Raw genomic sequence first — 17,112 nt, forward strand, 5'->3', positions numbered from 1 at the left:
ACGAAATAAAAAGCCAAAATTCTAGTAGTGAGACTTTGGAACCCAATAAAGGTTCCTTCCGACTGGGTTAATTAGAAATTTCTTAGGGACATATTTCTTTGAAATGTTTCTAATTTTCCCTTTATGATATTTAAAATATCAGTTTAAATTATATCTTCTAATATTTGTGCTATATGTGCATGTATGCTTTTTCAAGTCTTTTATTTCTTTTTATAGATTGTCATTTTCTAGCTTTAATTTATCAAAATCTTCTAATGGGTAGGACTTTGCTAGAATTACTTTTAGTTCTTTAATTTCTTTTTCTAATTTATAATAATCTTTAGATAATAATTTTATAAATTTAAGCATTTTATCGAGAGGAAGAGATCGTACCTGACTTACCTTGTCGATCTCGTTGTTCGTGGCTCCTCCTGAACTGCTTCTTTCTTCCGATGTTGCTTCCCCTTCATCGATGCTCATTTCGGAAGAGCTTTCTTTGTATTTATCTTGATGACTTGCCATCAATGCAAGCTCGGAGAAAGCCTCAACTTCCGATTCGTACAACGTTTCATCCCATGTCGCTTTTAAAGTCTTGTACTTGTTCGTTTGGATAAGTTTCTTTCCTTTGTCCTTATCCTTGTTCTTTAGCTTAGGGAAGTTGTCATTAACTTGCCCTTTTTCGTTGCAGTGGTAGCATCTGATTATCCTTTTCTTTCTACCTTGCAGATGGTTAGCTTTTCCTGATTTAAACAATTTTTTAAAATGCCTTACCATCAAAACTATTTCTTCGTCATCGAGAGAGGAATCCGACTCATGTTTGTCTCTGGTTGCCTTGAAGGTGATGTTGTGCTTCGGCTCCTTTGTACTTGCACATCTAGATTCATGCACTTCAAAAGTTAAAAATAATTCTTCTAAGGTAATAAATTCTAAATCCTTAGAGATATAGAAGGAATCTACTAGTGATGCCCATTTTGTATTTCTAGGGAAGGAATTAAGAGTATACCTTAGCGAATCTCAGTTGCTTATCTTTTATCCGAGATTCGAAAGTCCGGTGATGAGCTCCTTAATCCTCGAGTGAAGTTGTGCAATTGTTTCGTCTTCTTCAAATCGCAGGTTAGTGAGCTGGTTGCGAAGTAAGTCCCGTCTCGCGAGCTTGGCTTCGGATGTCCCTTCGTGTAGCTCAAGGAACTTCTCCCAAAGCTCTTTTGTTGAATTGTAGGTGCTGACCCGGTTGACTTCTTGTGGCGGAAGGACGCTCAACAGATGGAATTCTACTTTGCCGTTTGTCACATAGTTGGCCTGCTCCTTCTTCGTCCACTGGTATTCTTCCTTACCCTCGGGTGCTACAAAACCGAACTTCATTATTAAAAGTAATTCAAAGTCAATTTTAAAGAATACCTGCATTCACTTTTTTCAGCTAGCGAACTCCCCCTCGAACTTTAGTGGGTATATGCTCGGTCCGACCATTGATTCAGTGCTTTGATCGACGGTTAGTCATCCTGAAGCTTCCTGGCTCTGATACCACTTGTTGGGATCCATTGGCCGGCTAGAAGGGGGGTTGAATAGCCCTGCACAAAATAAAAAACAAACCCCTTCTCGGACTTAAAGAAACACTTGTATAAAATAAAATAAAGAAATAAACTAAAAGATGAGGCTCACAGTTTTTACTTGGTTACAACCGGGGAGGTTGTTAATCCAAGGAAATGAATTGCACTAGGTATCTCCTTCAGGCGGAGAAGCATCTTACAATAGTGAAAGTACAAAAAGATGAAGCTAAACTAACAAAGTAAAGCACACAAATGTTGGAACTCAAATTAATTGTTGTTATTTAGCTTCTGGACCAAGGCTGTATTTATAGCCTTGGTCGGGGGGCCTGGAAGGGGATAAAACTTTATCCCCTTCACAATGGATCGCTGTCAAATGTGATCTGGATAATATCACATTCCGGGCGCCCAGACTCGGTCTGGGTCTTCCGCTCCGGCTCCGCTTGATTGAGTGATTTCGGTCATCCAGAATAGGGCTCACTCGAACCCAACTTCTGGCCTTCTCGAGCAATCTTCCGCTCCGTCTTCTCATCCCTTGGAAATGCCTCGTGCTTCCTTCTCGTCCGCCCGCGTACTCTTCCGCAGCACCTCGTCCCTCGAACGCACCGAGCCCGTCAGCTCTATCCCGTGTCGTCCTTCTCGCTAGCTAGTATTTTGCTCGACTTCCTATATGCTCCTAAGCTCCTGCACACTTAGACACAGGGTCAAACACAACATGACCTAACTTAACTTGTTTGATCATATCAAAACAACCTTGGGCTCACCAAAACTAACTCAAGCTACCCCTTATTAATCCTAGCTGGTTAGACTAAAGTTTTATACTAAGTTCACTTGGTAGGACTATTTAGAAAATTTCAAATGCGTGGTTACTCTAATGATGTCTAAGTGACTCACCACAGCTTAGACATTTATCCAAAGAATGTTTGCTTATTGAACTCAAAGCTAAACTTGAATCTAACACAAGTTAAAATAAACTCTGAAATTCAACTTAACTTATCTCACAAAACTATAGAATTATTTTGTCTGAAAACTTAGACTAGGTGAGATGAATAAAAGTAAATATAAATTAAATTAAAATTAAAATAAAACAAAATAAATTAAATTTAAAATAAATTAATTAATTTTAAATAAAATTAAATATAAAATAAATAATAAAATTAAATTAAATTTAAAATAAATTAAAATTAAAATTAAATTAAAAATAAATTAAAATTAAAACAGAATAAATTAAATTACAATTAAATTTAAATTAAATTTAAAATAAATTAAATTTAATAAAAATTAACTTTGAAATAAATAAAATTTAAATTTAAATTAAGTTAAAATTAAAAGTTTACACTTAAAACATAAAAAGTAAATTAAAACAAACTTAAACTTAAATTTAAAATTTTAAAATTTAACTTGATAAAATGTTAAACAAAATTTGAAATTCAACAATTGTTTATCTTAATTAATATTTTAAAATTTATTTAATAGATCTTATTGGATCACAATTAAATTGTCTCAATTAATTTTATTCAAATAATAATCAAATAACTTAAATTTTAATTAATAACTAATAAATTAATTCTAATTTAATAATTCTTTTAATATAAACTTAATCAGTATGATAAATTAATCAAATTAATACTAGTGTAAAATAATCAACTAAATAATGTTAATTACTTTCAATAATTAATTTAATCATTACTTCACTCCAAAAATTGATTTAAGTTAACTATTAATCTGAAAGTAGTTGTAATTTAGTTGTTAATGGACTAAATTATAGTTAATCCCAATTATAAGTTAATCAGAAATTCAGCTATTAACTTAATCTTAATCTCATAACTAATCAATTAATTTGCTCTAAAATTAATATGAAAATAATCATAAACTTAACTTAAACACAACTTGAGATTAATCTAAAATTCTATTTCAATATTCAGAATAACTAAGTAATCTATGATTAATTAATGATTCAAGACTTTAATTAATAATTTTAGATTATTTAAGTTAGAATTTTAATCTAAAATAAATTAAAAATCAAATAATGTCTACCTTAGACAATACATATTAAGCATCTCTTTAAACATATAAGAATTTTCATGTTTGAAAATCTAGAATGGTTGAGATGATAGGAAATGAAAATTAAGTCATGACTATTGATATGGGTTATGATAGGCTGGCCTGTCATATGACGTGGAGGTCAAGGTCGAGAGAGAAAGAAGAAGCTCATAGCTGGGTAAATGTATGATTAATAGGATAATGTCCGACCAAATAAAGGTTTTTTTTGTAGGTGCTCGGCCAGGCAAAGCCTGACCGAGCTTGAAGACACTTAGCCTTATAGAGCTTTTAATATATTACCGGTCGAGCGAAGGCCTAGCGAGCACCAATGTGCTTATATGCGCTCGGTCGAATAAAGGCCGACCGAGCTTAAAGGCACTTATCCTTATAGAGCTTATAGTATATTATCGACCGAGCGAAGGCCGAGTGAGCATCAATGTGCTTATATGCGCTCGGCCGGACAAAGCCCGACTGAGCTTAAAGGCACTTAGCCTTATAGAGCTTATAGTATATTATCGGCTAAGCAAACGCCGAGCGAGCACCAATGTGCTTATATGTTCTCGGTCGGACAAAGTCCGATCGAGCTTAAGGGAACTTAGCCTTATAGAGCTTATAGTATATTACTGGCCAAGCGAACGTCGAACGAGCACCAATGTGCTTATATGCGCTCAGTCAGACAAAGCTCGACCGAGCTTAAAGGCACTTAGCCTTATAGAGCTTATAGTATATTATCGGCTGAGTGAAGACCGAGCGAGCACCAATATGCTTATATGCTCTCGGTCGGACAAAGCCTGACCGAGCTTAAGGGAACTTAGCCTTATAGAGTTTTTAGTATATTACCGACTGAGCGAAAGCCTAGCGAGCACCAATATGCTTATATGCGCTCGGCCGAATAAAGCCCGACCGAGCTTAAAGGCACTTAGCCTTATAGAGCTTATAGTATATTATCGGCCAAGAGAAAGCCGAGCAAGCACCAATGTGCTTATATGCGCTCGGCCGAACAAAGTCTGACCGAACTTAAAGGCACTTAGCCTTATAGATCTTATAATATATTATCAGCTGAGCGAAGGCCAAACGAGCACCAATGTGCTTATATGTACTCGATCGAACAAAACTCGATCGAGCTTAAAGGCACTTAGTCTTATAGAGCTTATAGTATATTACCGGCCGAGCGAAGGCCGAGTGAGTACCAATGTGCTTATATGCTCTCAGCCAAACAAAGCCCGACCAAACTTAAATGCACTTATCCTTATAAAGCTTATAGTATATTATCGGCCGAGTGAAGGCCGAGCGAGCACTAATGTGTTTATAATACGCTCGGTCGGACAAAGCCCGACCGAGCTTTAGGGCACTTAACCTTATAAGGCATTTAGTACATTCTGGACAAAAACATGTTTAATAGAAAGTATTCTCAATATATATATGATCGGCTTGAACGACCGACCGAGATATGCTTAACAGAAGGTATTATCAATATATATACGAATGACCGAGATATGCTTAACAGAAAGTATTCTCAATATATATACGACAGGCTTGAACGACCGGCCGAGACATGCTTAACAGAAGGTATTCTCAATATATATACGACCGGCTTGAACGACCGACCGAGATATGCTTAACAGAAGATATTCTCAATATATATATGACTGACTTAAACAACCGGCCAAGATATGCTTAATAGAAGGTATTCTCAATATATATACGACTGGCCAAGATATGTTTAACAGAGGGTATTCTCAATATATATATACGATCGGCGTGAATGACTGGTCAAAGCATGTTTAATAGGAGATGACATACAAGTAGTGAACAACTTTATGACAGCTTAGTGAATTTGGTGGGAAATATTCTCCAGAAGCTTCTTTAATTATGAGAACATATTCATGTTCATACTTCATCAAGAATATGAGTTATAAATGACAAAAGAGATACATCTGGGATACAAAAAAAATTCTTTAAAGGATTATTGCATAAAGCTTAAAGTGTGACTTCATCTTCTAACAAACTCTAACAAATCAAGGGACCACCTCATGACTACGGAGGTTATATAAGGTAGTATAAAAAGAGGGATCCTCTCTGTTGGCAAGGTACGCAAACTCTAGCATCCAAAACTCTATTTCCAAGTACTTTTATTATGGTATTTCTTCTTCTTCTTCTTCCACCTTCGAGAGAGAGGAACTAACTTGAGTGTTGAAGGGCTCAACTAGGGATCCCCACCTTGGTCTTATGTCACTAACGCTTTGTTTGTTTGTCTCACTGTGTGCAGGATTGTTGAGGGGCTCTTTAGGATCTTCAAGAGTTCATTGCCTTTATTAGAATCACTGTTAACCGGAGCCAGCGCACAACCTAGCAAATTTCAGACAGGATCAACTATAATTACTTAAATAGGTTTTCAAAGTATACACTTTTTAAAATAATTATTGACCAACACTTAGTGTCTAGATCCTTTAAAGTCAACCATAAACTTGTAGACCCCTAGATACATAAGGTTTCCTAAGAAAGTGTTAAGTTAAGGGGGATACTTATTTGAAAGATAAATTTAATCACATACTTTGAAAAATATTTTGATAATTTATCTTCAAACTTTTGATAAAATAGCTTTAACATAGTTTTTTTAAAAAAAAACTTGTGATTTTTTTTTGAAAATTCTTTATCAAAAATATTTCAAAAATACTTTTGATAAACTTTTAAAATTATTCTAAAATACCTTTTTGAAAATATTCCGAAGATAGGTTAGGTATTACTTTGATTTTGATCAATCCTCTAGACACATAGGAAGTTTTCTTTGTAGTTAACAAATAAGGATTCCTAAGAATGTGTCAGTTTGAAGAAGAGTCATGATTGAAAGATTAAAATATAATTTTTAAAATTCTTACAAATTTTTGAAACTCCGTTTAAAAAATTATTTTAAAAATTACTTTGAAAATCTTTTAAGAAAGACACTTTTACAAAACTTTTAGTTCTTAAAATTATTTGGAATATTGCTTTGAAAACACCTTGAAAAATATTTTACAAAATTCTTAATATAAATTTTTATGTTTGAAAATTGTGTTCAATATGTCTTTGAAAAATACTAGAAAAGTTTTTTTTAAATGTTTTGAAAATTAATTGTTAAAAGTTGCTTAAAAAGTTGCCTTGAAAACCAACTTTAAAAATTAGTCTGCAGCACCACTTTGAAAAATTATTATGAAAGCCCCTTTTAACAATTACTCTAGAAAATTAGGATGCATTTGGTTGGTTTGCATTTTCATTTCATTTTTCAGAAAATCAAATTTTCTCATTTGATAGAAAATGAATTTTCTACATTTTTTCGTTTTCTTAGAAAATGTTCTCTCTTTTTCTTGAAAATGGACGTAGAAAATGCAAACCAAATACGTTTTTTATTTTCTCAAAAAATGAAAATAGAAAACAACATGAAAAATGTAAACCAACCGCCCCCTTATATTTTAAAAAATTATGTTTTTGAAACACTTAATTATGTGATTCTGTCCCGAATCTGAGTCAGACGAAGGTCGAATGATCTGTCGTTGGTGTTGACGGAGAGACGACTATGACACCCTTATCGTATGTGCTCCAGAGAACGAACCCCCAAGTGGCGTTGACGGACGACGATAACTAAGTCGACGGTACTTGAACTCTACGCGCACTCAAACAAGCACACGAAACGTTAGAGGCCAGAAACCAACGAAAAAGTCCCCGGAGCAGGCCCTCCGACGCTCAAGTCAGGTACTTTTTACCTAGAAGAATAGTGTACGAAGGAGAAAGAAAAGTAGAAGGCAAGTGCGAATGTGCAAGAGAGCGTACTTGCTTAAGGGAGAGGACCTCCCTTTTTATATGATAGTGCGTACCTCTGGAGCTTGACTGATGTCAGGGAATGTCGGGTATCAGGACCTGTCTGGTGATGGAGGACGCGTGACACCCTCTTGTGGACTGGAGGAAGGTTTTATTCGCAGATGACCACTGGCCATTAAAATATTCCCTGACATACAACAGTTATTCTCTGACAGGCAGTTACGATTCCCTGACCTTGTTGTCATATAGCACCTTTTGCCCCTCCTGGGTATGACTAGGGGCAGCTCAGGATGATCTGTCAGGTATAACACCTGTCCTAAGTCTTGAGGGGCAGGGAGAGCTGTGGTGAGATTGCTCAAGGGTTGACCGGGAGTTGGCCTACTGAGAGAACCAGGCCTAGATATAACCGAGTTGTGAAAACTTGATCAGTCGGAGTAGGTCAGGCATCACCCCGATTGCACATCCTGATTCAGATCTGGGATCCTGATCTGTAAGCACCCGACCGAGCATCATGCGGTTAATAACACCAGATGGTCCTACCTCTTCCTTCCCTAGTTGCTGACCGTCACGTCCTCCTGACTATTAACTGTCACGTCTTCTTGACTTCTGACTGCCACGTCTTCTTGACTTCTGACTGCCACGTCTTCTTGACTTCTGACTGCCACGTCTTCTTGACTTCTGACTGTCATGTCTCCTTGACTCCCGATAGCCGGGCCCTACCATTATGCACCATATCACAAGTCTCCTCCCCAAGTCTGAAGGAGGTTCAGGTCTGACTGACTAGACTCTGAACCTGGTTTTATTTATTTCGTCATTATGGCCTTAAATGCTGCTCCTTTTCCCAGATCCTTGATTGTATAACCTATTTAACTACTCAATCAACCTAGGAAGAAGGGTCATTTTAACTTCTGCATAAGTTTCTTTCCCCTTCCCCTCTTGTTTAAAAGGAGGTCGATCACCATCCATAGAGTCATACTTTCTTTCTACTGACGCCTCTTGCACATGGATGTGAATTCTAAGTCAAATGAACTACAGCGTCTCCTTCAACAATTGGATCAAATGACTCAACTGCTTACCCAAAGGGGTACGACCTTAGTTGAGATGACGCCGGATAGATATCTTTAACCTTCTCTTCGCTGAGAAATTGAAGAACTTTGGTTAGCCACTAAATCTCAGGCCCGGGCTGAAGTAGTGTTAAAACAGAAAGCTTATTCAGACCTGAAGAGTCAAGCCCAATTCCTGATCTATTTGAAAGAGAAACACGCCTCTTCCATAGCCCTTCTTCAAGAAGAAAACTAGCTCAAAGAGGAAACCATTGCTTAGCAACGCCGTATTATTCAGTCCACCAAGGCTAAGCTGATTTAGGCTCGAGCTTATCTGGAGCAGGCAGGTCAAGTGGGACACTTTTGCCTGAGATACCCACCGACTTCTGATATTGCTGATACTAGAAGAGAACTATGATCGCTTAGATGTCTCAAATGTAAAAATGATCCTTTGAGGAGTGTTTCCTGTATTTTATCAAATAAATGCAAACCTGGTTGGGTTTCGGTCTTTGTTCATGTTTCTTGTTTCCTTGCCTCCCTGACACTTCCTTACTTTATGCATACCTTGAGGAGGAGGAGGGGGGGAGGCTCTGCTTGCTGATAACCCGCCCGGGAACAAGAGTGTAGAAAGCTGACCCATGAGTTGTTAAGTGCGGGAGTATGCTTGCTTATAACTCGAGCTAGGGCGAGAGTCTGAAATCACGACCGAGAGGTCGTTGGTCGCGAGAGCATTCTCACTTATAACTCACACTGGGGTGAGAGTCTGGAGGCGTGAGAGCATGCTCACTTATAACTCGCGCTGAGATGAGAGTCTGAAATCCCGACCGAGAGGTCGTTGGTCATGATAGCATGCTCACTTATAACTCGCGCTGGAGTGAGAGTCTGGAGTCATGAAAGCATGCTCACTTATAACTCACGCTGAAGCGAGAGTCTGAAATCTCGCTGAGAGGTCGTTGGTCGCGTGAGCATGCTCACTTATAACTCACACTGGGGCGAGAGTCTGGAGGCGTGAGAGCATGCTCACTTATAACTCGCGCTGGGGCGAGAGTCTGGAGGCGTGAGCATGCTTACTTATAACTTGTGTTGGGACGAGAATCTGGAATCCTGATCGGGTGGTCGTTGGTTGTGAGAGCATGCTCACCTATAACTCACGATGAGGCAAGAGTCTGGAGGCATGAGAGTATGCTCACTTATAACTTATGCTAAGACGAGAGTCTAGAATCCTGACCTAGAGGTTGTTGGTCGTGAGAGCATCCTCACTTATAACTCGCGTTGGGGCAAGAGTTTGAAATCCTGACCGAGAGGTTGTTGGCTGTGAGAGCAGACTCACTTATAACTCGTGCTGGGGCGAGAATCTGGAGGCATGAGGGCATGCTCACTTATAACTCGCGCTAGGGTAAGAGTCTGGAGTCCCGACCGAGATGTCATTGGTCATGAGAGCATGCTCACTTATAACTCAAGCTAGGGCAAGAGTCTAGAGGAGTGAGAGATTGCTCACTTATAACTCACGCTGGGACGAGAGTCTGGAATCTCGACCGGGAGGTCATTGGTCGTGAGAGCATGCTCACTTATAACTCGCGTTGGGGTGAGAGTCTGGAGGCGTGAGAGCAGTCTCACTTATAACTCGCACGGGGATGAGAGTTTGGAGTCATGAGAGCATACTCACTTATAACTCACGCTGGGACGAGAGTCTGGAGTCATGAGAGTAAGCTTACTTATAACTCGCGTTGGGGCGAGACTTTGAAATACCAATTGGGAGGTCGTTGGTCGTGAGAGCATGCTCACTTATAACTCGTGATGGGGCGAGAGTCTGGAATTCCGACCGGGAATTGATTTGGTAAGACAACACTTGTGGCTCAGAAGGAATTGGGCTAGTGGACTTAGTCTAATGCTCTTGTGATCAAAAAGTGCATTAGCTAAGGCTTTAGTCAAATTTGAACCTTATTCTGATTTCGAGGATGGGTGGAGGTGCCAAATTTTGATCAACATTTCCTGTTGTCTCTTGCTTCATTTCCCGAGGCCGCCGCCTGGAAGTTTCGGTCCTTGAGGCATGGTCTTCCTGAGGTAGGGTGCTCTTGTTTGCATATCACCTCCATGATTTTCCAATTATGTCCATCATAAATGCCCTTTCATAGGGAGCTGACATGTTCCCCCTGAACTTTACTTATAATGATGTCTGACATACGCTTTCTGCACATGACCACAAGGTGCTTCTGTCCCTTGATCTGACGGTCATAGTATGCTCCATCGTTTCGATTGCCCGATTCGACTCCCGATGCTCCTTAAGGGGTTTAGTTTAAAACCCCTAAAGGCCTCTCGTAGTGGCTTACTAGTACATCGTCTTCCTCCAATCTCTCTTCTCTTACTCATTTCTACTTGCTAATCTTCCCTTTCATGTAAGTCTTCTCCTTCTTCATTCATTACACATTCGTTAGTTGATTAGATAATGGTCGGAGATACGATAGTACCCTGGTATGCTCATTTTCGTTCAGATTTAGATGAGAGTGACCTTAAATCTGCATGATCCGGCTTGAGACTGTCCGAAGTATATCAACTACGACTCCCTGTGCCTGATGACCATTTATATCCCCCCCCCCCCCCCCCCCCCCACCGGCTTCGTGACCTTCTTCAAAGATTAGCTTCTTGGCGGTCTGCGATTTCCCATTCCTTTCTTCTTCTCATCCTTGAGTTAGTATTTTGGTATCCCTTTGTCCCAATTCACTCCCAACGTCTTCCGCGCCATGTGTGAAATGGTGATTCTTTGTCGCTTGTATCAAGTTTCTTTGACTCCTCAACTTTTCCACCACTTCTATTCCCTCAAGCATTCTGAACCCGGCGTCTTCATGGAGCAATTTAGGACTAAGTATAAGTTTTTTGAGAGCATGCCTTCTTCTAATAAAGGTTGGAAGCCCCACTTTTTCTACATCCAATTGCCTGACGTCGTTGGCATGCCAAATGGTGCCTCCGTCTTCCTTCTCTCTTTGAGCTACAGGATCATCAACACCAACCCGCTTGCTTGATCGCCTTCGAAAAACTGGAATGAGTGCAATTGAGGCTCCCTTCTTTGCTGTGGGAAAGCGTGCTATATATCTTTGGGCTAAGCCCCATCTAGACACCATTGAGCGCATCTTTTGATAAGATTACTTGACTCTCTTTGTATATCTCCTCTAACTGAGGTATTCTTTTTTGCTTGTAGAAGTTGTTATGTTTCGAGCCTTCACTCTCGACTCTTCCGCGATGCCCAGCGACATCCTGCGGAAGCAGGGCTGAGAGATTTTGGTAAGTCAGGACGTTCCTCAGGCCCCTCAGGCTAGTGCCTCAGTAGAGGCTTCTTCGCATTAATCTGGAGATCCCGAGGCCCCTGGAACTGAATCTCTCCATACCGAGGCCACTGCTGGCGAGAGGGCTCCTTCTCCAGCTCCCAGCAGCATTTACGCCTTGAGCGCAAAAGGCGACGTGTTACCCCATCAATCCAGTCTTCACCCCAGAGGATACCTGACTCTCGGGCCTCTTCTAAAGCCAAAACCCCTGCCCGGGTGAACACCCCCTGCAACAAAGGTCGTGGTCTCTTCTCTTGTTCCAGTCCTCGTCCTAGAGCAAACCATCTCCCGAGCAGGAGACCAACCCGGGGCTTCTACGCCTTCCGCTCTGCCATCCTCGAGCCAGCTACCCGCTTCGGCTTCTGCTCCTTCTCGTCCTAAGGAGCGCTTCAAGAGCCGGTATGCCTTCACCTCTGCCTTCCAACTGCCCTCCTTATAGGTGTTGGGTTGCATTCCCTCTGCCAGTATGTCTCCCAATTGTGGTCAGGTGCAACTCTATGGGACTCTAGCTGACTCATGGAAAAGCACCGCCGACCAAGTTTTGGAATGCCCCCTAACTGGAGTTGGTCGACCTATTCTCTCAACGTCTAGTGTCGGTGAGTTGTATCTGTTTCTTTCTCGTGTCTTTGAAATAATGTTAATCCTCCTTCTGCACTTGACAGACTTGTGGCATGGGGCTAAGCCTGTCACAATATGTGGCCGGTCTGCATCGAGAGAACGAGTCTCTGAGAGCTCACCTTATGGAGATGGAATCTCCTATGACCTCCCGTTGCATTTTTGACTTGGCCACCACTGACAACCCGATCCATCCTATCTGCAGATTGTTGAGGAGAAGACCCAAGCCACCAGAGACATGACCCATGCGGAGTTAGAGAAAATATAGACCCTGTAGACCGCCCTGAAGACTAGCGAGTCAAACTCAAGTCTAAGGGCTTACGGTGTGCCCAGATCTTAGCCGACCTAGAGGAGAGGAAAGCAGAGGTAGTCACCCTCTCCTCGTGGCTGAGGGAGCTCCAAGAGGCACACAATACTCTGGAAAGGGACCTGGCGGCCAAGAAGATAGATATGTTAGCTACTGCTGATCGGGAAGATACCCTTTAGAAGCAATGGGAGGAGTCTCAGGCTGCTTTCAAGGCTTTGCGAGACGAACTTTCAACGGCTAAGGCAGAGACCACTGTCATCCTCCTGGAATTAACTGAGCCACAAGCTAAAGCACGCAAGGCTAAGGAAGATCTGAAAGATTATCAAGAGGGCGAGAGCTCTCGTCTGGCAGCTTACAAGGCCACCTACCTAGCCTCCAAAAGTTCAGGTCAAAGATAGGCAATCTTATCGACCGAATGATTTGCTATGGTGGCGCAGGGGCCTTGCTGCAGCTGTATGAGCAAGGCTTTCTTCGGTCAATTCCCCCGATACCTTCTTGGATCGAGCTCGCCTCCTGAAAGAGCTTCCTGATGAAGTATTCCCCTCCTTTGATGGTTGGTTTGTGTTTATCTTGTACCTTTCTTCTTCAAGGATGTAAGGCTTCCCCTCCTTCTGTAACTTTGAATTAAAGATTATGAAAGGCACGTGATTAGGCAGACTACCCCTAGGCAATATATTGTTCACTTATTATGCTCACCTAAGGTCTATGCTCCTTTTCACTTTATATGTTAGAGTAGTTTGTTAAGTGTTTATCCCTCTTATAGGTGCTTAGTCAACATCTATGCAGGTGTCAGGGCATGCGACTAGGAAGGTCACTTTACCTGACCAGACATCTATCCTGACTGGTTAATTCAATGCCTTGATCGGGTTTAGCGATTTAGCTATTCGATTAGTTACTTTACCTGACTAGCATACTCCAGGGTCCCCGACCGAGTTTCACGCGATCTAGTTACTCGACTAGTCACGAGCCACGATACTCAAGAGTCTCCTTACGGGCCCGAGGGGGAGCTACTGTAGCATTGTCTTTTCCTGAAGCCATGACAACTCTATATCCCCCTTTTACCTCGTGTCTCTTGCCTCAGCTTTTTCTGACACGACCTCTTGGCACGGTTTTCTAGGATGATCTTACAACCATCATTGTTTTCAAGCCTACTATTGATGCCAGCTACCTTGTGTATGGATCACATGATGGGCGTTGATGACGAGGCCCTCTGCGCCTTCCTTGACCACTATAAATATCCTTCTCCTACCGCTCCACTGAACCTTTTGCCTCTAGTGCAAGTCTTCCTCTTGTTTCTGCTACCTGTTGTGTTCTGACTCTTGTGTTTTGTGTTCACACCCTCTCATGGACTCCCCTGCGCCTGCATACGCTCTAGGAGTCTCGACCTTCACCGGTGTGGATCTGGATGATCTCCGCTTCACGTATGAAATCCCCATGGCCATGCATATCATCATCCCCTTTGAGGTTCATAAGGTCTCTTCCCCTCCGGCGGGCTATGTGACTTTTTTCAAAGAGCAGTTTGTCGTCGACCCCCATTTTCCTATCCACCCTTTCTTCTCTAACATAAGTCGTTACTTCTGTATCCCTCTTTGTCAACTTACTCCCAACTCCATGCGAATCTTGTGTGGGTTCATTCTCTTCTGTGAAGTGTGTGACGTCCTCTGGACTCCCTGTCTATTCCACTGCTTCTTTACCCCTCGTTATCATAACGAAGGCATTTTCTGTCTCCAAGCTCATACTCATACTACCTTCTTTGCTCCCCTCCCATCCTCAGAATCAGAATGGAAGGAGAAATATTTCTTCCTATGTTTCCCCATCGCCGTGGAGTGGCCTACCCAGTGGCGATCAACCCTTCCCTCGTCGCCCTATCTGGAGATTATCATACATATCCCAACTTTATGAAGGCATCCGCACAACTGAAAGGTTGGCTCTTCGACTTGCTTATGCTTCTGACAGAAGTCGTGTTGTTTCTGTTCAGGTTGAGCCGCATCCCTTCAGAGCTACCACATTCTCTAGGTAAGGCTTACTCTGCCCTGACTTGTCTTTGCCATCATACTCTGATTCTGATGCTCTCTTACAACGAATACTCTAACTTGAGCATCCCTGACCAGGGCTCTTCCCTTGAGCGATTTGGAAATAAACTACCGGGGATGCATAATTTTGGATAGGAGGGGTCTCTCGCATTATACTCTATTTGCTCTAAGGGGTGGCCGCCTCAACTGCTTCCCATCTTGTGGCTCAAGCAACCTCGCATGTCCACTCTGCTCATGAGCCTATAAGGCGTACTCCTCCAGTTCCTCCTGCCTGTCGACCCTGGACCCCATCAGAGGAGTCAGACTCAGATGAACAACCGCTCTCTCGCAGGCCAAGACGCAGACCCACTGGACCCAGCCTAATATTCGAGACCCATACTGCTACTCCATTGTCTCGACTAGCCCCTGCTTCTACTTCCGATCCACCACTCCAGAGCGACCCTATCATGTCGCCAGAAGTCTGGGCAGGACCTGATCAAGGGAAAGCCTCGATCGTTAGAGAAGGGCTCACTTTGAAGCGGCAACTTATACCCAACACCCTGGTCGGACCCTCTCCCCCTCAACCGACCACTTCCTCTCAACATGGCCTGGCTACTCAACCTAGACCTACCTCTTCCCAACCTAGTCCTTCTACTCAATCGGGGCCTATTTCCTCTCAGCCTGGCCCTAGCGAGACCACTCCCGACACATCTCGATCTCGCTATTCCCGCTTCCGTGCTACTCTACCCACAAAGTGGGGATTACGTCGCTATCTTGCTGCCCCTGTTGGCTTTGTCCTATTGCGGGGTCAACTAGCAACTCAATGGGAGCAGACTATGAAGACGATGGATGTCTTCTCATTGCCCGCCCTAGAAGACCTGTCCTCTAAAACTGCCACCATGATAAGCTTATGCTTTCTCTTACAACTTCCCTCCTCCTATTCTGACTTTCTGCTCTTAATTTTCTGTTATTATGGATAGATGTTTGCTCAGTCACTCCGTTTAAATCAGACGTTCTTACATATATACCAGTTGAATAAGATCTTAAAGGATCGAATTGCGGACATAGAGTCTCAACTCTCTGACCCTTCTTCAGTCGTGCCCCAACTAAAGGCAGAGGTGGAGGCCTTAAAAAAGGTGAATGCCTCACGGGAAAAAACCTAGGAGAGACCCAGCTAGAGATTGCCCGTCTCCGAGATGACAAAAATAGACTCAGTTCTCCTACAATCATCTGAGGCTAAGTATCAAGAGGAGTTGTCCCTCAAGGATAAGGCACAATCAGAACTGATTCAATAAACTGCAACACTGGAGGACTTCAAGCTTATGCATAAGCACGAGATGGATCGCCTGACCTAGGAGCTGAACTCCAAGGATATGTTTCTTATGGACCATAGACGGGATTTGGAGACTCAAGCAACAGAGCTGGACTCCTTGCAGGCAGAGTTGTCTTAGGCCCAGTCTGCCCTATCTAGCTCCGTTATTGCCTTAGAGACTTATAAGGTCAGGGAGAGCAATCGTCTACAAGCGAACCGGAAAGAATACTTACACTCTTCAGAGTTTGACTCTCGAGTGGGGGATCACTTCGTCAGATCTGTGGCTTATGGTGCCATAAGAGCACTCCAACAACTCAAAGAGGGAGACTATCTGCCCCCCGACCCTCCTAAGGACTTTCTAGATCATCGTTGGATCCTTAAAGAGATGCCCGATGATATGTTTTCAGAGTTTAAATAACCCTTCTTGTTGTATATGATACATCTGCCCGATGTACTTATAAAAGTTAATTTAATTTTCATTGTTCCTACTACTACTTTCTCTTTGGATTTTATGCCCTTTAGTCCTTACTCAATAGAGCTTAAGCTATTTTAGCATTAGCATGGGGATCTAAGCATGTCTTGAAGAAGATTCGCACATATTCTAGATCGAGTTACCTTGACCAGGCATTTCATGTACGACTGATCATGTTGTCCCGATCTCAAATCTTACAAAGGAATGATTCACTCAAGTACGATAGGGATAGAGGTAGTTAACACTTAAAGGATGGTCCAACCTCCTACCCTAAGCGTCTTGTAGGTACTAGGCACCTGACACTAAAATTTTAACAATTTTATATGGCTCGTCCCACTGAGGTACTAACTTGGTTACCTCTCCTACAGGCTTTGTCCTTTTCCACACTAAGTCCCCTTCTCCAAAGAACCGCGGAATCACCCTCCTATAGTAATTTTGATGCATTCGCTGCCTATATACAATTAATCGGGCAGCTACTCATTCTTAGGTTTCACTGATAAAGTCCAGCTCTGAAAGTCGTTGCTCGACATTTCCCGCGTCATACAACAACCTTCTAACAGATGGCACCCCGACTTCTATGGGCACAACTACCTTACTACCATAGAGCAGGTGAAAGGGGATGAGCCCGGTGCTCTTTCGCGGAGTCGTGTGATATGCCCAGAGGATGCTA

This window comes from Zingiber officinale, chromosome 5B, assembly GCF_018446385.1.
Source record: "Zingiber officinale cultivar Zhangliang chromosome 5B, Zo_v1.1, whole genome shotgun sequence".
In the NCBI taxonomy this organism is placed as follows: domain Eukaryota; kingdom Viridiplantae; phylum Streptophyta; class Magnoliopsida; order Zingiberales; family Zingiberaceae; genus Zingiber; species Zingiber officinale.